General features: G+C 42.0%; 1 long non-coding RNA gene across 1 annotated transcript; it reads left to right on the top strand.

Annotated features, from left to right (window-relative positions):
* Positions 1–3,304: 3,304 nt before the first annotated feature.
* LOC127005296 (uncharacterized) lies at positions 3,305–18,374 on the top strand. Its single transcript, XR_007758418.1, has 4 exons — positions 3,305–3,714; positions 3,833–4,014; positions 17,263–17,428; positions 17,793–18,374. It is a non-coding gene; the product is annotated as an uncharacterized LOC127005296 (long non-coding RNA).
* Positions 18,375–18,636: the final 262 nt, after the last annotated feature.

The raw sequence follows: 18,636 nt of genomic DNA, 5'->3' as shown, positions 1-18,636 counted from the left end.
CCTACTTCTGATCTCACTCCCCTAAGCCTCTGCAGCTGCTTTCTTAACCCCTCGTAGTCTGCCTTCCTGAAGTCAGGTATTAATGTGTTACTGCTTACTCTGTCCTCCCATTCAATATTAAATCTAATTTCCTTATGATCACTGTTACCTAATGAATCCCCAACCTCAATGTTGCTTATTATGTCCTCTCTATTAGTTAACAACAAATCCAAAATATTTTCTTCCCTCGTTGGTGTTCTAATTAACTGCTTAAGGAAACTATCCTGTATCACATCTAACAAATCCTGTGCCTCTTGGTCTCCGGATAAAGTATCCCATTCTATGTTCCTATAATTGAAATCCCCAATTACACACACATTCCTATATCTTGACGCCCTACTAATTTCTTGTAAAAGGGGTTGACTACTGTCCCTGGTAAGGTTGGGCGGTCTGTACAGTACTCCGATGACAAGCTCCTCCTTGGTGAGAGGCCAACTTACGGAGTTTTGCGGTCGGAATACATTGACACGGCAGCGTTTCTGTATCCCCGGAGCCAAACTGGACGATATTGAATTAGCTGTCGATGCAGTTTCAGTAAATGCGAAGGACGACACAGTGTATCTGATCCACGCGGGAACCTAGGACCTTCAGTCAACTCAATCTCAGGATCTGTTAGCAAAATACCGTCAAGTCATTCGGAAATACAAGACCAAGTCCCCTCACATCATCGTCTCTGGAATTCTACCGATAGTCAATACGTTCGCCGGATTTAACAGTAAAGCGTACGGCGTCAACACTAGTCTACAGCAGTTATGTAACGATGAAGGCGTAGTGTTCACGAATGCGTGGCATCACTTCAGTCAGCGCCCAGATTTGTTTTGGGAGGACGGACTCCACCTGAACGAGGTTGGTTCGGCGAGGCTTGGAAGGCTCCAGAACGAGGCAGTTGAAAGATTCTCGAAAAGCTATTAAAAAAACTACAGGCGAGGGCAAGGGAAAGGCAACCCTTGATCAACCGAACCGTAGCGCCGATGCGGCTTGCAATAAACTGTTTAACCAACGACGCCCCCGACAAGCGAACTCATTCAACACGACGCGGCCAATCCAGGAGTCACATTTCCATTTTGTACACAAATGCACGCAGTCTATTACCCAAAAAGGACGAAATTAGGGCGTATATTACAACTGAGAAACCAGATGTGGTAGCCATCACAGAGACTTGGGCCAACTCTGCACATCTAGTATATGAACTGTCATTTCCCGGGTACGAAAGCTTCCAAAAAAATCGATTGCACAAGAAAGGAGGAGGAGTAATTTGCTACGTAAAAAGTACGCTCCCTGCCATAAAAACAGACAAACAGGACGCAGAGAGTTACGACTCCGTCTATGTGGAAATAGCCGCGAATAATAAGAAACTAACACTTGCGACCATATACAGGCCTCCAAAACAACAGGCAGCCGACGACACTGCCCTGTACGAAGAGCTTCACTCTTTAACATAAAGCAAAGAAGTAATAATAATTGGGGACTTTAATTGCCCTAACATTGACTGGGGACTGATGACTGGAGATCAAGAGGGTAACAGGCTTATAGAAATGGTGGAAGATTCGTTCCTCACTCAAATTGTAACTCAACCGACAAGAGAAAACAATCTGCTGGATCTGGTATTAGTAAGCAACCCCGACCTCATTCGCGACTGTGAAGTTGGTGAAAAAATTAATGGTTGCGATCACCACTTAATCCGTTTCAATGTCAACATAAGTCACAAACTTGTAGACAATCCGTCAGTGATACCAGACTACAAAAAAACAAATTTCAACCTAGCCCGTGAGCTGCTTCCCCCTGCGACCTGGGACCAACTTCACCTAACCGACAATACAATCGACAACGTGTGGAACAACTTCAAAGATAAGCTTTTGCAGGTAGAGAAGGCTACAGTGCCTACGAAACCCAGGCGAGCAAATGGTACCGTGGATCCACCGTGGATGACCACAGAAATAAAAAGGGCGGTAAACTTAAAAAAAAAAAAAAAAAAAATTATAACCTGATGAAAGAAAATGACACGGTCGAGGGAAGGCAAAGCCCTCCCCCCGGTTAAGAAGGTGGGGGGGTCGAGGCGGGGCGAAGCCCCCCCTTTTAGTTTAGATCTTGTTGGTTTTCCGAAAAGGAACTGACGCTGCCGCCATTAGAGGTGGTAACACTGCAGCAGAAAATGTATAAATGACAACTGGGGCAGGCCACTCGGTTACTGGAGTGAGCGGAAGCCCACAACTGCAGCCCACACCACACTGTCATGGCGTCGTGTAACAAGTCCCGCCAAGCAAATAAAGCAACTTTGCGCCTGCGTGTCTCGTTCACAATACCTTACCAGAATTAAATAAATTAACGATCAATAATTATCGCTTAATTTTATAAAAAAAAGACGTTTATTGAAGTAACTATTTAGCAACGTGTATAAAAATAATTGTAAGAAGTCCGCAGTCACTTGTTGCCATGACAACGTTGACCACTTTCTTTTCTGTGATCGGAAGTTAGGTTAAGTGTGTGTGTGTGTGTGTGTGTGTGTGTGTGTGTGTGTGTGTGTGTGTGTGTGTGTGAACTGGGTGATAAGTACAGTTAGCCTAATAAGTACATAACAGCCCTAAATCAGCCCCAATCACCCACCACTTTATCTCTCTGTCGCTGTCTCTCAGCCCCGATCGCAACCGTACAACCCTATCCCTTTTCTAAACAGTCTTTCAGTCCCCCCAAAACAACCCCAAACACTCATTTATTGAAGACATAACACCCTGACAGACCTCTCCCTTCCATACACATATTAAAAATATTATGCTCATAAGGATCAAGGAAACGTGTACTGTTGACTTTTATGTGTGACAATTTACTGCACTCTTCTATGTTTGACCTTAGTCTATATACACCAAGTCAAGTCATACGCAGGTTTATGGGAGGAGACACGGCAGAGGCGTGGTTTATGCGTGACACTGCTTGGAGCCAAACTAGAGAACGTAGAAACTGGGATTTAGGGAAAACGAAGAAAGGCGGACCAATTTAAATCAATCACTTCAACATGCCCTCCCTCACACCCCACACCGCCGTTTGTAGGCATTAGAATTACAGTCACCCAACAGCACAATAAAAAGACATTTTTTCGTCAGTGGCTTGCCTGAACGCGCTGTGAAAGAAGGCGAGAATGCACATCCAGAGTGCACATACGGACCCAATTGCAGTCACCCCTGAACTGGCGGGTATTTTATTTTTATTTTTTTAGCTTCAAGTGATGTCATTCCGTTGCTCCGCCCCAAAACCGCCTCCTGCGCGTACCTGTCGCAGTTTTGAAACAGAGTGACTTGAATTGGTATATATAGACTTAGTGTCTGCCAATATCTTTCCGAATTTACATTTGTGTGCATATTACTGTGTTTCCTAGCCTTATCTTGTTTTCTGTTCGGTAACGATATACGTTATAAATTTATAGATTTTTTGCGTTTCCAGATTCTAGTAGGAGCATGGCTTTTAGGCTGCCTGCTGCTAAGGTCAGCGTATATGTGCTCCCTCATTTCTCATCTTGTGGTGCAAGGAAAATCAACGACAATAGATAGCTTCGAGGACTTGGTTGATCTTCATCGAGCTGAAGGATGGGAATGGGGAACCGAAATATTCGAAGGAGCATTCGATACTTTTCTCACTATAAGCCATAATCAAAACAATCACATAATTAAGAAATACATGCAGGTAAACATGATGATATCAACTTATAAGGGTTTGTACTATTATAAGGGTTTCTCACATAAACGACAAATAAGTAAAAATTATAGCCATTGAATAACTAATTCTCTCGAACTATTTTCAGACTATGTCAACTGAGGAAGGACTGAAGAGAGTGCTACAAGGTGGCTTTTCCTATTTACGCAACTATTACATAACAAAGATAATTACAAAGACCTTCAGTGAGGGGGGGAAAACGGACGGTGATCCTTTCTACATTAGTTCTACCAGATATCCACTCTTTCTAGGGAACTCCTGGGCTTTCAGGTACATATTATGAAATGTCATAAGACAAGGCTACCTTTTTGACATTTTACATATTCATTAAAACTGCTAAACAAAAAAGTTTATCAAATAAAATGTTCTCTCACAATTTCTAAAAGAATAAAATCTTATTAGACCACTTGATATAAAATTATATTCATACTGCATCGATAGTGATATTCTCATTTGCATCAACATAATTACCATATTCATCAATGATCTTCTTTCCATAGCAAACTGTTCTATCCACTCATACACTCATGACTCCACTCTGCATTATTCAACTTCTTTCAACAGAAGACCCACTCAACAGGAATTACAAGATCCCGGACTGGAGGCTGCAGAACGCTTAACCTCAGACCTTACCATCATTTCCGATTGGCGTTAAAGGAACCTTGTGTCGTTTAATGCCTCAAAAACACAATTTCTCCACCTATCAACTCGACACAATCTTCCAAACACTTATCCCTTATTCTTTAACAACACTCAGTTGTCACCTTCTTCAACACTAAACATCCACGGTCTATCATTAACTCAAAATCTTAACTGGAAACTTCACATCTCTTCTCTCACTAAGTTAGTTTCCTCGAGGTTGGGCGTTCTGTATCGTCTCCGCCATTTCTTTTCCCTTGAACAGTTGCTTTCCATATACAGGGGCCTAGTCCGCCCTCGTATGGAGGATGCATCTTACATAAAGGAACACAAAGGAAGAACAAACAACAGCAGACCTGCTGGTCCTTACGAGGCTGTTTGTAACAAGCTACACTAACTATCTAATCAAAGGTGGAAGATGAAGGAGAGCAAAGACGAAGGCTCCTCCCCACCCCCCCATCCCTCCAGCCAAAGCTGGCAGAAAAGGAAAAAGAACCATGCAGCATGGAAAAACTGCATGGAAATTATGTAGGAAAGAGGAAAGAACTACCATTACTGCTACCACTAAACGGACGATAGCAGCGGACAAGGACACCAGTATTCGAAAGAACTTAACGTTATTACGACAATGAGTAATATCTTAGTTGCTGGTTGGATTCAAAACACTTGTCTAATCTATTATTTTGTACTATCAACGACATCACAGGGTAGAGAGTTCCAAACATTAACAACTCGATTGAAGAAGAAGTGTTTAGCTTCGTACGACGATAATCTTTTACCACTTATCTTCAAATTGTGATTTCTTCTTGTTCTATTTGATCGATCAATTGTAAAGTAATCTTCCGCATTAATATCACTGAATCCTTTAAACATTTCAAATACTTCTATTAGATCCCCTCGCATTCTTCGTTTTGAAAGGCTGAATAAATTTGCTTCTTTAAGCCTTTGTTCATATGACAAATTTCTCAACCTAGGAATCATCTTTGTTACTCTTCGTTGGACCCGTTCCAACTTTTCTATGTCTTTTCTGTAGTAGGGAGACCAAAACTGTACACAGTACTCTAGACGGGATCGAACCAACGAATTATATGTTTTAATATTACTTTTTCCGATTTATTATTAAAGACTCGTCCGATGAAGCCAACCAATTTGTTTGCAGTTTTAACTACCTCTGAACAATGCTGACTGGGCTTTAAATCGCTTGATATCGTGATTCCAAGATCCTTTTCTTTACTTACTGTAGAAAGTTGTTGGCCATTCATTACGTACCGAACTTGATTGTTATTTTTTTCCGATGTGCAACACTTTACATTTGTCAACGTTAAATTTAATTTGGCATTGATTGGCCCAACGTGCAAGTCGATCTAGATCTGATTGTAAAGCTTCTTCGTCGAGTGTCACAGTTACTTTACTAGCAATTTTTGTGTCATCAGCAAATTTTGATACTTTGCAAGTGAGCCCATCATCGATATCATTAACATAAATTAAGAAGAGCATGGGGCCAAGCACTGATCCTTGAGGTACGACGCTTCTGACATCGAGCCAGTTAGATGTAACACCGTTTAGAACTACTCTTTGTTTCCTCTCAGAGAGCCAGTCCGCAAGCCAATTGTGAATGTTACCCGAGATACCGTGCGCCAATAGTTTGCTGAGCAATCATTGGTGGGGGACCTTATTAAATGCCTTTTGAAAATCCAGATATATGATATCTACCGATCTGCTTTCATCGAACACCTCAAAAATATAATGAACAAGTCAAACACGAGCGTTTACTATGGAAGCCATGTTGCGAATTATTTATTATATTATTTTCTTCGAAAAATTTCACCATATTGTCGCGAATGATAGTCCCCATTAACTTACAAACAATCGATGTCAGGCTTATCGGTCGATAGTTTCCTGGATGAGACTTGTCCTGTTGGTGGTAGCGAGTGTTCTAAGTGCTAATCGGTTCACGGATAGAGAAAGTCATATCCGCCAGGGTTACTTTATTGGACAAAACATACACAGCTCATTACGACAAGGACAACACATAGGATAGGTGTTTGTTTGTGTATGCGTTTGTGTGAATGTTGTTTGTGTAGGTTAACATTTAAGTGTTGGTGTATGTGTGGAACAATGTACACAAAGACAAAGACGGACAGTCAAAGGTAAACGAGTACAAGGAAAGTTAACGATGAAGACGCGACACGGACTGAGACAAGTACTGGCGATGAACATTTAACATGAAAACACAGACTCTTAAGTCTTTCTTTGCAGCACCCCATTTTTTTGTCACTGAGGGGAAGGAACACGGAATTTGAGGGGTGACTGCTAGCTACAGTCCCCCTTTTTGAAAATTGGTGTGACAAATTGCAAGTTTCCAATCCGACGTAATTTTTCCAGCTGTTAAAGATTTATTGAATATGATGGAGAGCGGTTTACAAATTTGATGTTTGATTTCTTTTAAGGCCCTATGGGTAATTTTGTCTGGATCAGGAGCTTTGCTGACTTTAATCTTTTCAATTGTGCGTAAAATGTCACTTTCTACGATGAGCACGCCACTTAACATCTTTTCGGTCCTTCTAACCTCCGGCGGTTGAGGTGATAAACAATCTTCGTCGGTAAATACGGATGCGAAAAAGTTATTTAGGATTGTAGCCATTTCATTTTCATCGTTCGTGTGGTTACCATTTTCATTAGCAAGCGGTCCGATACCACAAGTGAGTGACTTTTTATTATTTACATAGCTAAAAAATTCTTTATGATTATATTTACTTGTTTCCGCTATATATTCTTCAAGATTTTTCTTGCTTCGTTTTATTAATTTCTTGGTTTCGCGGCGAATTCTGTCCAACTCTAGTTTGTCAGCCTCACTCTGAGTTGATATGTATCTACTCTATACGCATTTTTTAAGAGATGGGCTATTTTGAATTTCGTTATTCCACCATTTAGATTTCTTCTTAAAAGCTGAACGTCTGTTACGATATTGTACGGATATGCTTATGGCATTGTTCAATATTGTGGTGAAGGCCCCCCAAGATTTATCAATATCTGTTTCCACCGAGATTTCAGTCCAATCAGAATTATTTAAAATTGATCGGAGTCTTACGAAATTCCCTCTCTGATAATCAGGCACCTTTTCTTTACTAGGAGTTACTTTACTTTCTCTCATATTGATGCTGAGTGTGATTGTTCGGTGATCGCTAGAACTAAAAATTGGACCAACACTTACTTCGTTAACTAGATCAGCTGTCGTTGAAAAGATAAGGTCAAGTATATTATTTTCCCGAGTCGGTTCTTGAACGTGTTGATGCAAATCACTTTCTAGTAAATTTGTGTACAGGTCGAGCCCTGTATGACAGTTCAACGGTTCACCCCATCTTTTCACTGGCAAGTTAAAGTCCACAACAATTACTGCCTCGCAACTGCTACTTGTTTCTAATAATAATTCACTTAATGCGTGGTCGATATCAAGAGTCTGCCTTGGCGGTCTGTAGATAAGTCCAATTACTATTTTACGAGATTTATTTTTAATTTCAATGAAGACCGTGTCTACAGTGGTTATAATATCTGTTGTCACGGGTACTGGATGAAGAGAGTTGTGGATATAAAAGATAACGCCTCCACCCTGTCTGTTCTCTCTTTCATGACTAAAGATGGTATAACCCGGTAATCTATATTCCGCAATGAAATCTCTATTTGAAGTGTCTATCCAAGATTCTGTGACTCCGATGATGTGATAATGATTTGTAGCTGCGAGGACTTCTAAGTCTTCAAATTTGTTACGTAGGCTGCGAGCGTTTACATAGCAAGCTTTAATGTGATTCGAGTCGGGGGTTTCGCGGGTTGAGTGCTCTCTTACGGTGGCGCTGCTGGTGTTCTCGCCTCCGCGTTTTTTGGCTTTCGAAGAGCCACTTGGTCACAGAGCAGCCTCCCGAAACGGGTTGCTCCAACAGGGTTAAAGTGCATGCCATCAGCATGGAACAAGTCTGAATCGTAGTAAAAACTGTTCCACACGTTAGCGAGCTGGACGTTTTCTTGTGAGCAAAGGGACTGAAGTCTGTTGCTTGTGCTGAAGGCCTTACTGTAAAAGCTAGATTCAGCACCGACCCTCGGGAGGATTCCTGAGATTATGATGTTACTGGCATCCGTTTTACGTTTATACTGCTTGATCATGCGGCGGTATTTCTCAAGCAGTTCCTCAGAACGGGTTGTCTTTATGTCATTTGTCCCCGCGTGAATGACAAAGAGGGTGTTTCGGTCGGCATTTCTTGTGACATCATCGCACGCTGCGGTGATGTCGTCCAGTCTGGAACCTAGATAGCAGTAACGTTTTCTGCAGCCGTTTGATGAACGACCACAGAACTCAACCAGCTGGCCACGCACCATGGAGTCCCCAACTAGGCGAGTCTCGAACTCATCCGCCATGGCGTCTGCCAGCACCTGGAACCTACTGAAGGTAGTGGGGGTCAGTAAATCCTTGGTTGCCTGCTTCGGTTTGGCTCCATTCCTTACAGGTTGGAACCCGACATCCTGTGAAGCAGGAAGAGAAGCGTTAAGTGGGGCAGGCTGGAAGTTGTCCTGTGAGGCAGGCTGGGAGTTAGCCTGTGAAGCAGGCTGGGGGTTAGCCTGTGAGGCAGGCTGGGGGTCAGCCTGTGAGGCAGGCTGGCGGTTGTCCTGTGAGGCAGGCTGGGGGTTAGCCTGTGAGACAGGCTGGGGGTTAGCCTGTGAGGCAGGCTGGGGGTTAGCCTGTGAGGCAGGCTGGGGGTTAGCCTGTGAGGCAGGCTGGGAGTCAACCTGTGAGGCAGGTAACACGTCCTCCCGTGAAGCAGGAGATTCGTCTGGAGAGGGCACAGTCTCGGTGGAGGGCCTCTCCACCATCGATGGTGGAGTCACTGCCACATTGCTTGCAAGAAATTCTTCAAGGGCTTCGAATTTCTTTCCAAGATCATTATGTTTGACTTTCCATTCAGTCACAGCCTTCTGAAGATGTAATCTTTGAACGCAGAGGCGGCAAGTTTTACTCAGCTGGAAGAACTGAGCTGCAAATCGTCCGGGACAGACGTCACACATGTGGGGGGTCTCCACTCACACAGCTCTCTTGGACAGAGTGGAGTCTAAGGCTCTTCGTCTCATCAGCTCTCCTCCTCTTACTGATACTCTTCTACCTATTAAATTCCTCCACCATGTTGCCTCTCTTTGAATCATCTATTGATATTTTCACGCTGAGTGCTCTTCTGTACTTCCTATCCGCATGCCTCCCCGCTCCCGCGCAGCCTCGCCGCACTCGACTTCCTACTCCAGTTCATCCCTTTACTGTCCAAATCCCTTACGCACGAATAAACCAGCATCTTCACTCTTACATCCCACACGCAGGTCAACTCTGGAATAATCTTCTTTCATCTGTAATTCCTCATACCTACGACTTGAAATCTTTCAAGACGAGGGTATTAGGACACCTATCCTTCCGGAAGTGACCTCTCTTTTGGCAACTCCTCTGAGCGCTTTTTGTGGGAGCAGCGAGTAACGGACTTTTTTTCATTATTGTTTCCTTTTATTTGCCTTTGCCTTCATCTGCTGCTAATATATATATATATATATATATATATATATATATATATATATATATATATATATATATATATATATATATATATATATATATATATATATATATATATATATATATATATATATATATATATATATATATATATATATATATATATATATATATATATATATATATATATATATATATATATATATATATATATATATATATATATATATATATATATATATATATATATATATATATATATATATATATATATATATATATATATATATATATATATATATATATATAGATAGATAAGATAGATAGATCTACATTCATATCTATTCATAGATAGATATCTATCTATCTATCTATCTATCTATCTATCTATATATATATATATATATATATATATATATATATATATATATATATATATATATATATATATATATATATATATTTATCTAACTATCTATCTATCTATCTTTATATCTATCTATCTATCTATCTATAACTATTTATAAGAGTGTTCCTACGAGGGTGGGAACGGTCAGTGAGAGTGTGGGACAGGTTTGTACGAGTGTGGGGAGGGTTTATAAAGTCTTTATATATATATATATATATATATATATATATATATATATATATATATATATATATATATATATATATATATATATATATATATATATATATATATATATATATATATATATATATATATATATATATATATATATATATATATATATATATATGTATATAAACAGAAAAAAAAATATAAGGTCACTACTTCGCGGTTTTTCGCCTATCGCGGGGGCTTCTGGTACCTAGCCCCCGAGATCTTCCAAACACCTATCCCCTATTCTTCAACAACACTCAGCTGTCACCATCTTCAACACTAAACATCATCGGCCTATCTTTAACTCAAAGTCTTAACTGGAAACTTCACATCTCCTCTCTCACTAAATCAGCTTCCTCGAGGTTGGGCGTACTGTATTGTCTCCGCCAGTTCTTCTCCCCCGCACAGTTGCTATCCATACACAGAGGCACTGTCCGCCCTCGTAAGGAGTATGCATCTCACGTGTGGGGGGGCTGCACTCACACAGCTCTCTTGGACAGAGTGGAGTCTAAGGCTCTTCGTCTCATCAGCTCTCTTCCTCTTACTAATAGTCTTCTACCACTTAATTTCCGCCGCCATGTTGCCTCTCTTTCCATCTTCTATCGATATTTTCGCGCTGACTGCTCTTCTGAACCTGCTAACTGCATGCCTTCCCCCCTCCCGCAGCCCCGCTGCACGCGACTTTCTACTGATGCTCATCCCTATACTGTCCAAACCCCTTATGCAAGAGTTAACCAGCATCTTCACTCTTTCATCCCTCACGCTAGTAAACTCTGGAACAATCTTCCTTCATCTGTATTTCCCCCTGCCTACGACTTGAACTCTTTCAAGAGAAGTGTATCTGGACACCTCTCCTCCCGAAATTGAACTCTCTTTTGGCCACCTCTTTGGAGTTTTTTGGGGAGCAGCGAATAGCGGTCTTTTTTTTATTATTATTATTGATAACTTTTTTTTTGCCCTTGAGCTGTATCCTCTGTTGTAATATATATATATATATATATATATATATATATATATATATATATATATATATATATATATATATATATATATATATATATATATATATATATATATATATATATATATGTGTGTGTGTGTGTGTGTGTTTGTGTGTGTGGTTTATGTTTGTGTGTGTTTCTGTCTGTGTGTGTGTGTGTGTGTGTGTGTAATAATAATAATAATAATAATAATAATAATAATAATAATAATAAAAATAATAGGTTTATTAATGTAAGGCAGCCGTTAGGCTGGAAATATACAAATTAAAAATACAGGAAACTAATAGTAAATAGGCTACACTAGAGGGAGGGAGAGGGTGGGGGGTGGTTTGGGAGAGCTAAAAATAGAGACATAAGGGAGAGGGAGGGTGGTGTGAAGGGGGCACTTAGAGGGGTAGCGGCGAGGTGCTAAACTCCACCGCGGCCCTTTGGGAATGACTGTCACTGGGCATTGTTTATCATCCGCACCATCGCGGGCACTGTGCTACGTTTGTAATGGTCGGTTCGCGGCGCTCTGAAGGGGTTGAGTTTGTTGTGGTGTCTGGTGAAGCGGGTGGGAGGAGGCGCGTCGGATGGCAGGAGGTGGCGGTGGCGAGGATGATGAAGCAGGGAGATTCCGAAATTTCTGAGGGCGTCCTGGTGCTTGTCAGAGAGCCTCGGGAGACTCAGGGTGGCCAGGGCATTGTCTTAGGTGTGGTAGTCAGGGCCTAAAATGACCCTGAATGCCCTCTTTTGAACCCTCTCAAGCTGCTGTTGTTGGGTAAGGGTAAGGGATGCATACATGAGCTTTGGCAATATGAATGATAAATAAATACTGCACAGCTCAGCAGCCGGTGCCCCCAGCGTTCTGAGTCTACGCAGCATGTACAGCTTGTAGGAGGCTGTTCTGACGGTTTTGGAGACGTGGAGCTTCCAGTTGAGCTGGTAGTCCACAGTGATGCCTAGTAGTTTGATGGACTGGACAACCTGGAGATGGTGTGAGCCAATAGACAGCAGCGGAGGTGGCACATCTCTCTTGGACGTGCAAACGTGCATCACCACGGTCTTGGTGTGGTTGATAGTGGCACTGTTGTTAACCGTCCATGCCTGAAGATTGTCGAGCGACGCTTGAAGAGGTGCATAGTCAGGATCCCTGTTGTTGATGGGGACGCCCAAGGTGCTGTTGTCAACATATTTCCAGCGATGCGGTGTGTCCATGAGGGCGTTGTTAATGAGCACCAAGAAGCAAAGCGGACCCATTTTAGTGCCTTGCGGGACGCCACACGTCAGCTCAAGAGGAGGGGAGACTGAGCCCTGGGAGCGAACTATTTGCTGGCGTGCGCTGAGGAAATCAGTCAGCCACGATACTAAATTAGGGTGAAGCCCCAGCTCAGTGGCCTTAGTAATGACAACAGTGTGGTCTACAAGATCAAATGCTTTCCTGAAGTCGACAAAAGCAAGGGCAAGGGAGGTGTCTCGTTTGTCCAGGTAGCTGTGTATGAAATCTCGAAAGCTGACCAGGCAATGAGTGGTGGAGGAGTGCTTCATGTTGCCAAATTGTTGGATGTCTATAAGGCTACTAATATCATCATAAGCCCAGTTAAAAATAAAATCTTCACAAATGAGGCTGGGAATGGGCGTGATGGCGATCGGCCTTAGGTCTTTAAGGGACTGTGGGCTGTAAATTTTGGGGGATGGGAGTGACAAAGGAAGTTTTCCAGTCGCTAGGGCAAGTGTTTTGTTCAAGTGAAGCATGTGTGTGTGTGTGTGTGTGTGTGTGTGTGTGTGTGTGTGTGTGTGTGTGTGGTGAGGATTTCGAAGTAATCAACAAAGTCACATACCTTAGTAGCGTACTGCACCACAACGATGGGATAGTAGTAAGCCACTCCACGGATTGGCCTGGCCCACTTTGGCATGGACTCGCTGAACACGAGGATATTGCTTTGTCGATACCTTTGCAGGCAGACGAAGATTCGAATCTTCAAGCCGCTTTTTGATCCCTGTCTTGCTTCATGGGTGTGAGGCATGGACACTGAATAGTGATTTCAAGAAACGTGTCGATGGCTTTGATACTCATTTCTTTGCAGAATCATTGGGTATCGCTGGAAGAATTTTGTGTCGAACCAGTAGCTGCTCCTTGAAATTGAGTCGAGGTCTCTTACCAGCTTAGCCCTTGAACGCCAACCCCAGCTTCATGGACAAATGGCACGCCTTCCGGACGTCAATCCTGCCCAAAGGGTTGTTTCTCTTCGAGACAACCTTGAGTGGAAGAGACAAGGGGGACGCCCACATAACTCCTGGCTGGGACAAGTCGATCGATCCTGCCAGGAGGGATGTTCAGGTTAACTGCGGGGAGCTTACTGGAGGAGAACATCGTGTGGTGAGGCAGAAAGTGAGTGATGCGAAGCGCCCCAGGGCGTGTTCTCCCAATTAGTTAGTTGGTGTATCCGGTCTTACACATCAATCTGTATTTTTAAATATATTGGTAACGGAAAACAGGTAGAAAAAACAGACGGACAGCGACACTGTTATCGCTCTTCCCGGAGGTTGTTGATGTTACCGAGCTCTCCCCAATATTTTCTCTGCCACACAAATAACACCAGTCACCAGCCCTCATTTTGCTCTTTGAAACACATAGAATTACCAGTTACCAGCTCTCTTTTTACCCTCTATGCCACATAGATTTCACCAGGCACCAATCCTACCTCCAAGCTATATGCCACACACATAACACCAGTTACCAGCCCTCCTCCTACCTTCGATGGCACACACATAACAACAGTTACCACCCCTACTCCTACAGTCTATGCCACACAGATAACGCCTCTTTTCTCTTATCTGTATTTTTGTTCCCTCCTACTATCTCTATCCTAAATTTCAATCCAAAGCTGGATGTTGCGTCTACGTGCGCAATGACATCACTTGAACTCGTGCCAACGACCTTGACTCTTCTGAATTTTCCACCATCTGGCTAAGACCTCATTGTCATTCTATTACTAAATACATATGTGCTGTTTATCGATCTCTCACCTAACCCTACTAACTATGTTAAATTCTTTGACTATTTGAACTCTAAAGTGGAGCACATCTTGACCCTCTCTCCCTTCGCTGAAATCTCCATCTTGGGAGATTTCAATGTTCACCACAAGCTTTGGCTTTCATCCTCTTTCACTGACCAGCCTGGTGAACAAGCCTACAACTTTGCTCTTCTCAACGATCTAGAGCAGGTCGTTCAGCACCCTACACGTACTCCCGACCGTGTTGGAGAAACTCCAATATACTAGACCTCTTCCTTACCTCTAAACCTTCTGCTTACTCTGTCAAACTGTTCTCTCCGTTGGGCCCCTCCGATCACAACCTTATTTCTGTATCCTGTCCTATCGCTCCTGTACATTCTCTGGATCCACCGAAGAGACGATGCTTCTGGCATTTTGCTTCACCTCGGTGGGACGACCTGACGATGAACGTACTTTTCCGATTTCCCGTGGAATGATTACTGCATCCAGGAGAGAGACCCCTCTGTGTGTGCCCAGCGCATCACAATGGAATGGAGGCATACATCCCACGTACAATCTCTACTCCCCATGGTAAATACTAGGCTTGGTTTAATCACGCTTGTTCTCGTGCTGTCAAAGATAGAGAGGCAGCTCACAAAAGGTACCAGAGCCTTCGAACTCCGGCTAGCTAGCCATGATCTTTGCATCTCCGCCCGGAATCGTGCCAAATCTATTCTTCGACTTACCAAAAACTCCTTTATCCATAGCAAATGTCAACACCTTGCTTTCTCTAATTCTACCAGAGACTTCTGGCACATAGCCAAAAATATATCCTCCAATTTCACTTCTTCCTCTTTCCCGCCTCTTCTTAACCCAGACGGCAGCACTGCTGTCTCATCTATCTCTAAGGCTGAACTCTTCACTCAAACTTTCTGTAACTATTACACTCTGGACAATTCTGGGCATAGTCCTCCTACATATCCCCCCCTCTGACTCCTTTATGCCTGTTATTAAGATTCTTAAGAATGATGTTTTCCATGCCCTCTCTGGCCTCAACTCTCAGAAGGTTTATGGACCAGATGGAGTGCCTCCTATTGTCCTTAAAAACTGTGCTTCCGTACTGACACCCTGCCTGGTCAAACTCTTTCGCCTCTGCCTATCAACATCTACCTTTCCTTCTTGCTGGAAGTTCGCCTTCGTACAGCCTGTGCCTAAGAAGGGTGACCATTCCAATTCCTCAAACTACCGCCCTATACCTTTGCTTTCTTGTCTATATAAGGCTTTTGAATCAATCTTTAACTGGAAGATTCAAAAGCACCTTTCCACTTCTAACCTTCTATATGATCGCCAGTATGGGTTCCGCAATGAGCGTTCTACTGGCGATCTTCTTGCTCTCTTAACTGATTTTTTATCATCCTCTCTTAGCCGTTTCGGTGAAACTTTCTCAGTTGCGCTAGACATATCGAAAGCCTTCTATAGAGTCTGGCACAAGTCTTTGCTTTCTAAACTGCCCTCTTTCGGATTCTATCCTTCTCTGTGTTCCTTTGTCTCCAGTTTCCTTTCCGGCCGTTCTCTCTCTGCTGTGGTAGACGGTCACTGTTTTTCCCCTAAACCTATCAACAGTGCTGTTCCACAGGGCTCTGTTATGTCACCCACTCTCTTCCTGTTATTCATCAATGATCTTCTTTCCATAACAAACTGTCCTATCCACTCATACGCTGATGACTCCACTCTGCGTTATTCAACTTCTTTCAACAGAAGATCCTCTCAACAGGAATTACATGACTCCAGACTGGAGGCTGCAGAACGCTTAACCTCAGACCTTACTATCATTTCCGATTGGGGTAAAAGGAACCTTGTGTCCTTCAATGCCTCAAAAACCCAATTTCTCCACTTATCAATCTTCCAAACACCCATCCCCTATTCTTCGACAACACTCAGCTGTCACCATCATCGACATTAAACATCCTTGGTCTATCCTTAACTTAAAATCTAAACTGGAAACTTTACATCTCCTCTCTTTCTAAATCAGCTTCCTCGAGGTTGGGCGTTCTGTATCGTCTCCGCCAGTTCTTCTCCCCCGCACAGTTGCTATCCATATACAGGGGCCTTGTCCACCCTCGTATGGAGTATGCCTCTCAAGTGTGGGGGGGCTCCACTCACACAGCTCTCTTGGACAGAGTGGAGTTTAAGGCGCTTCGTCTCATCAGCTATCCTCCTCTTACCGATAGTCTTCTACCTCTTAATTTCCGCCACCATGTTGCCTCTCTTTCTATTTTCTATCGTTATTTTCATGCTGACTGCTCTTCTGAACTTGCTAACTGCATGCCTTCCCCCCTCCCACGGCCCCGCTGCACGCGACTTTCTACTCATGTTCATCCCTGTACTATCCAAATCCCTTACGCACAAGTCAACCAGCATCTTCACTCTTTAGTCCCTTACGCTGGTAAACTCTGGAACAATCTTCTTTCATCTGTATTTCTTCCTGCCTACAACTTGAACTCTTTCAAGAGGAGGGTATCAGGACACCTCTCCTCCCGAAATTGACCCCTCTTTCGGCCACCTCTTTTGATTCTTTACAGGAGCAGCAAGTAGCGGGCTTTTTTTCATAATTGTTTCCTTTTTTTGTGCCCTTGAGCTGTCTCCTGTGTTCTAAAAAAAAAAAAAATAATAAAATCTGCCACCAAGATAACATCAGCCACCAGGCTTACTCCTGTCCTCTACACCACACAGACGCTCTGCACCTTTCCTTCGTCGCTTCGAACTGGCTATTCAGCAGCTCCTTGATGCGGGGTTGGTTTACTATTGGATGGATGACGTTATTAACACACACCTCTGGAAGACTCGACAAGAGAGGAATGCCATTGCATCAATGAAGATGCGGTCCATTGTTCAATCAGTAAGTTGTTATTATTACCGTTTTTATCGCTTAATATATTTATTATTTATGATTTTTTTTTATGTAAAGACTAAGATCCATTACGGTTAAAGAGATGTTTCGATTCTATTATCTTGAGATAGTTAATCATAGAAAGGCAGTTTCAATGAAAGAGATGAAAGAATGAAGACACCGTCAAAACCTTGCATTCAGAGCTTGGACAACATAGGGAAGGAATTTAGTTGATATTTTGTGCTGGGAGGGGAAAGCCATCCCAAAATTTTATTATTTACCTTGAAACTAGCAACAGAAGAGAGCAAGGGTGGAAGTTTATATATACTTTAGGTGTCATTTTTTTCTGTTAATTCTATCTTCTTGTCTGTAGGAAGGTGGAGAAAGGCTGGTGCTGGGGTTTCGTCACCTGCAAGTTACTTTCTACACTCTGGTATTTGGCTCTGCGATAGCATCTGTTGTCTTCCTCCTTGAACGTATATTTCGTTAATGCGGGCAGCTCTTCTTGAATCTAACTGAGTAAATTCATAACAAGATAATTCACACACACACACACACACACACACACACACACACACACACACACACACACACACAAAGTATCTGAGCTATATTGTTAAATAATATTAATAAGGGGCGGTTGTAAGTGGTCGACCTGAAGATTTTTTTCTTTTTTTTTTGGCTTATATTATTCTGTCATTCTTTCAGTTTCTTTTGGTATATGTAAAAATCTGATGAAAAAATAATAATAAGTGGTATGCAATATGCAAAGCAATGCAATGCAACGTCCTGCTATGAGTTTCCGCGGAGTTACTGGCTGCAATAGATGTTTTCATCTAGTTTTTATTAAAGGTATTTATTTTCTTTGTCTGTCATACAACTTTAACGTTCTCTCGCACTACTACATAAGAAAACGGAAAATTTATAGCACTCACTAATATTTTTTCGTATTTATCCGTGAAAAAAACTATATATATAAATATATATATATATATATATATATATATATATATATATATATATATATATATATATATATATATATATATATATATATATATATATATATATATATATATATATATATATATATAATATTTTCTTCATAAATCCCACAAAATAATCTATGTATCCGCATCAGGTGTCTTTTGTATTAATATTTCATTGATTTTACACGGTGGAACACTGGTTTTTACTTTGAAATATGGCGAGATATA

Source organism: Eriocheir sinensis, chromosome 29, assembly GCF_024679095.1.
Source record: "Eriocheir sinensis breed Jianghai 21 chromosome 29, ASM2467909v1, whole genome shotgun sequence".
Classification (NCBI taxonomy): Eukaryota; Metazoa; Arthropoda; class Malacostraca; order Decapoda; family Varunidae; genus Eriocheir; species Eriocheir sinensis.
The sequence above is the reverse complement of the archived record's forward strand: the minus strand, read 5'-3'. Positions and strand labels throughout refer to the sequence as shown.